Here is a 5,766-nt window from a genome sequence, read left to right as displayed (position 1 = left end):
AAAAACAGATAATCAAGTCAAAAAAATGGGCAGAAGACATGAACAGACACTTCTCCAATGAAGACATACAAATGGCTATCAGACACATGAAAAAATGTTCATCATCACTAGCCATCAGGGAGATTCAAATCAAAACCACATTGAGATGCCACCTTATACCACTTAGAATGGCCAAAATTAGCAAGACAGGAAACAACGTGTGTTGGAGAGGATGTGGAGAAAGGGAATCCTCTTACGCTGTTGGTGAGAATGTAAGTTGGTGCAGCCACTTTGGAGAACAGTGTGGAGATTCCTTAAGAAATTAAAAATAGAGCCTCCCTATGACCCTGCAATTGCACTACTGGGTATTTGCCCCAAAGATACAGATGTAGTGAAAAGAAGGGCCATCTGTACCCCAATGTTCATAGCAGCAATGGCCACAGTCGCCAAACTGTGGAAAGAACCAAGATGCCCTTCAACGGATGAATGAATAAGAAAGATGTGGTCCATATACACTATGGAGTATTATGCCTCCATCAGAAAGGATGAATACCCAACTTTTGTATCAACCTGGACAGGACTGGAAGAGATTATGCTGAGTGAAATTAGTCAAGCAGAGAGAGTCAATTATCATATGGTTTCACTTATTTGTGGAGCATAAGAAATAACACGGAGGACATGGGGAGATGGAGAGGAGAAGGGATTTGGAGGAAATTGGATGGGGAGATGGACCATGAGAGACTGTGGACTCTGAAAAACAATCTGAGGGTTTTGGAGGGGAGGGAGGTGGGAGGTTGGGTGAACCTGGTGGTGGGTATTACGGAGGGCATGTAATTCATGGAACACTGGGTGTGGTACATAAACAATGAATTCTGGTACTCTGAAAAGAAATTTAAAAAAATATATATAATACCTTAAAATGCTTCTCTGAGTGGTAACTTGACTCTTTATGCTTATTACATTTTATAAATGTTCCTTATAAACTGTTGGAAAAATCATACTACTTATACACACGCTCACCTTGTTAGCGTAGCTGACTCTCTGAGACAAGATAACTGTGTACCTGCCTCCTGATGAGGGCCCTGAGTGTGGTGGGCAGGCTTCGTGTCCTTGGTAGCTGGAGCATGTCCCATGCTGCTTACCCACCATTCTACAAAGCCAGGCAGGAGGAGACAGGCAGGAAAGGGGCATGAAGAGCAAGACTGACTATTCAAGTTCCCCTATTATAAGCACAGGCATGTGAACCAAACCAAATCTCCTGTCACAGAATAGTTTTGTTTTCAGAACCCAAGATATTGTATCTATAGGAAAAGGACAAATTCCTCAAGGGCTATGCTTGCTCTAAGTGAGTTATTTCAATCAATGGCTTTACATTCTTTGTCACGATAGTTTAAACATTTGCTTCCTATTGAGGGACACTGGGCATGTGCTGTCCAAATGGTGCTGGGTCTCAAGGTGTCACAGAGCATAGACCCAGGAAAGCCATGAGCAGCTCCATGGCATCTTGAATCATCTTCCAGGCTTCAGTAATAACCTCTATATTAGTCAGTACTTTTCACACTGAGGAGCTTCATGGTTCAGTGGAGATACAGGGGTTGGAGGGAGCTCTAGTGGGGGCCAAGGAGGAAGCCAAATGTGCAGCACCCCAGCCCCCACCCCCAGTAAAACCAGGATAGCTGTATCTCTTTTATTAAGGTTCAAGGTAATATTTCATCTGGAAAATAGAATTCTATAATAACAAGCTTGAAAACCACCAGTTTAATAGTGCAACTCTGATATACTTTGTAATAAAGTATCACCCCTAAAAACAGTGGACTTATCAATCAGTATTTTTCAGTTGAAGCAGGCGTTGATACCACCTGGATGTTTTTTCCAATTTTCAGTGTGACTTATTTGTTCATATGAAGGCTGCCATATTTTGGGTACAGGCTCAAAAATAAGATGCAAGAATGCACAAGACAAATATGTTTTATTAACTCTTCCTCCCACAAAGCAGTGAAAAATCCATGAATATGGCATCTCTACAAGGCATCTGGCACCAATTTGTCCTGGCCCTGGATAAATAGCTCCATGAAAGAGTGCCCGAAAGTGAAGTAGAGCTATTTTGGGCTCTTTGCTTAAGTTTTATTGGGTATTTTCTTTCGAAATGAGGAAATGGTTCATTGCTCTATTCTCCATGGTACCTGCTATTTCACAATGGTGATGTCTATGTCTGTGCATATATACCATCATGCAATGCCCTTTAGTGGTGGTTATCTACATTTTAGAAGTGCACTGAATAAGGAAGAATATATGCCAAACTTCATTCCTCAAAATGAAACCAATCAAAGCAGAACTTTCAAAGCTATCTTATTCTTTGATTAAATAAGATTAAAAATTCTCTCCATTCCTGGTAATAAGAAGAAAGAAGTGAGAGGAGCAGGAAAGCAAGAAGAGAGGAAGGGAGGAAGGGGCAAGAAAGAAGAGTAGAAGATAAAGAAATGACAATTCATTTATTTTGGAGAAAGATTTATCATCTCAAGTACACTAGATTTAAGTTCTAGGTGGGCTGAAGAATTTTTAGCTTGTTTCCATCAAATTTAAAAGCAAAAATATCTATGGGAACCACACATGGGGACCTGGATTTGACCGTATTTTGCTCTCATCTCCTGTGCAATGTTGGTGGTGACCATGAAGAACATGTAACTTATGTTGACAGAATCTAGAGGAACTTTGCAAAACAAAACAAAACAGAACAAAACAAAAACAAACTTCACCTTTCTCTCTCCTTCTCTCCCTTCCTTCCTGACTCCCTCCTTCCCACCCTCTCTATTCCTCTCTCTTTCACACACACACACTAGATTGTTAACTACTCATGTTTTCATGCTGAAGCCCCTCTCCCCACCCACCATGTCCATCCTGCCCAGAAAGCAGAAAAGGTCTGGACAGCCTCTCTGAGAGCCATGCCTGGGATGGTGACAGAAATCTGACCCCCTGCCTTAGAATGTGAGGAGACTGGGAGTTTCCTGTAGCTTACAGAGGATTTATATTGGGCTACAACTGAGTTGACTATTACCCATATTTAGCTGTTCACAAAAAGCTGAATTTTTCTTATTATGAAACATCTCCATATCTATGTGGAAAGGATATGAAGGGTGATTGTTTTTTCCAGCTATAGCAACTTTTATAACAGAGAAAAAAGTGCAGAGAAAAAAGTGCAGAGAAAAAAGATGACTTCAGGATAGGTTTCGGTTTGCACTAGGGAGAGATGCACTAGGAAGAGAATATACTGGATTCCATTGTACATCTGCTATCAGTAATCATAAAGTTAACATGTGTTACATGGCACTGTCTCCAGGAATATCTCTGAGCCCTTCACCTGAAATAGGTCATTTAATCCTCACAAGTTAACTCCACAAGTGTGGTAGGTCCTGTCAGTATCCTCATTTTGCACAAGAGATTGGGTCACTTTGCCCAGTCACACAGCTAGGAAGCGGTAAGCAAGATTGAACACTCTGGTACCAGAACCTAGGATTGAGACCACTATACCACCTTCTTTGAAAAATGAATGAGATTTGTTCTGCCTTTGAAGGAAAATGCTATCAGGTGGAGGAAGGAAGGAGCAAACCTGATCACGTACAGTGTGGGGAGTGGGATGATACTGACTGGCTCAGGGGGGAAGTACAGGACATCACAGTTCTGAATTGAAGCATTTGCACTGCAGGGAAGCATAAAAACACAGTGACTAGCAGAGCATCTGTTTGGTTCTGGGAACTGTATAGAAAGTTGACTATTTTACCTAAGTGTCTTATTTATTTCCTGCATTCTTTCATTGCAGTATTTGTATCTCTAATTACAACTGCATCACACCTGGCAAAATTTGGCATATCTTTTTTTTTTTTAATTTATTTTCAGCGTAACAGTATTCATTGTTCTTGCACCACACCCAGTGCTCCATGCAATCCGTGCCCTCTCCAATACCCACCACCTGGTTCCCCCAACCTCCTACCCCCCACCCCTTCAAAACCCTCAGATTGTTTTTCAGAGTCCATAGTCTCTCATGGTTCACCTCCCCTTCCAATTTCCCTCAACTGCCTTCTCCTCTGTAACTCCCCTTGTCCTCCATGCTATTTGTTATGCTCCACAAATCAGTGAAACCATATGATAATTGACTCTCTCTGCTTGACTTATTTCACTCAGCATAATCTCTTCCAGTCCCGTCCATGTTGATACAAAAGTTGGGTATTCATCCTTTCTGATGGAGGCATAATGTATATGGACTCCATAGTGTATATGGACCACATCTTCCTTATCCATTCATCCATTGAAAGGCATCTTGGTTCTTTCCACAGTTTGGCGACTGTGGCCATTGCTGCTATAAACATTGGGGTACAGATGGCCCTTCTTTTCACTACATCTGTATCTTTGGGGTAAATACCCAGTAGTGCAATTCCAGGGTCATACGGAAGCTCTATTTTTAATTTCTTGAGGAATCTCCACACTGTTCTCCAAAGTGGCTGCACCAACTTGCATTCCCACCAACAGTGTAAGAGGGTTCCCCTTTCTCCACATCCCCTCCAACACATGTTGTTTCCTGTCTTGATAATTTTGGCCATTCTAAGTGGTGTAGGTGGTATCTCGACTTCATCTCGACTTTTCTCAACTTCATCAAAATCAAAAGCTTCTGCACAGCAAAGGAAACAGTCAACAAAACAAAGAGGCAACCCACGGAATGGGAGAAGATATTTGCAAATGACAGTACAGACAAAAGGTTGATATCCAGGATCTATAAAGAATTCCTCAAACTCAACACACACAAAACAGACAATCATATCAAAAAATGGGCAGAAGATATGAACAGACACTTCTCCAATGAAGACATATAAATGGCTATCAGACACATAAAAAAAATGTTCATCATCACTAGCCATCAGGGAGATTCAAATTTGGCATATCTTTGAGTAAGTTTTCCAGAATGGAAACTGCCCATCAGAGAGCAGCTATAAAATGAGATAGTTTCAGTTTTAATGAAAGAGGCCCTACTAAAAGAGCTTGGCCAACCTAAGATAAAGGCAAAGACTTACTGTCCAGGCTGGCAAATATAGATAGTATATTGGCAACCCGCAGATTCTCTTTGGCCAACCACATTTTCCTTGGTGACAAAGCAAGATCAAACACTCAAGACCGAAGTGTCATCCAAAAATGTGGGAGGGAAAAAGTTCAGTTTTCTTCTTTCTCTCTTTTTGTTTGAACATTAAGGTACTATTACATAAAGTAAACCTTATCCTCTTTAGGTATACAGTTCTGTGAATTTTGTCAATAGTCTTCAGTCATGTAATGAGCATCACCACCAAGATACCAAACATTTCCATTACCCTTAAAGCCCTTTTGCATTCAGTCCTCTCCCAATGCCTTCAACTCCCAAAAATCACTGGTAGTTTCTTTGTTTCTTTCCTCAGAATATTATATAAACAGAATCCTACAGTATGTAGCCTTTTGTGTCTTACCTCCTACAATTATAATGCTTTTGAGATTCATTCATGCAGTTGCATTTATCAGTAACTTATGCCTCAGAGTGCCGAGTAGTATTCCATTGTATGGATATTACTGCAATTTGTGTACCCATTCACATACAGGTTTACATGAAGACATACCTTTTCATTTCTCTTGGGTAAATATCCAGGAATGGGATTACCACATATGGTAAGTGTGTTTAAATTTGTAGAAGACTTAATAAGTTGTTTTCAAAGTGGCTGTAACATTTTGCATTCCTATCAGTTGCTTGGCTTCCTTGCCAGAACCTGGTAT

Source organism: Enhydra lutris, unplaced genomic scaffold (assembly GCF_002288905.1).
Source record: "Enhydra lutris kenyoni isolate GAN:26980312 unplaced genomic scaffold, ASM228890v2 scaffoldscaffold3, whole genome shotgun sequence".
NCBI classification, from domain to species: domain Eukaryota; kingdom Metazoa; phylum Chordata; class Mammalia; order Carnivora; family Mustelidae; genus Enhydra; species Enhydra lutris.
This window is presented reverse-complemented; position numbering follows the sequence as displayed.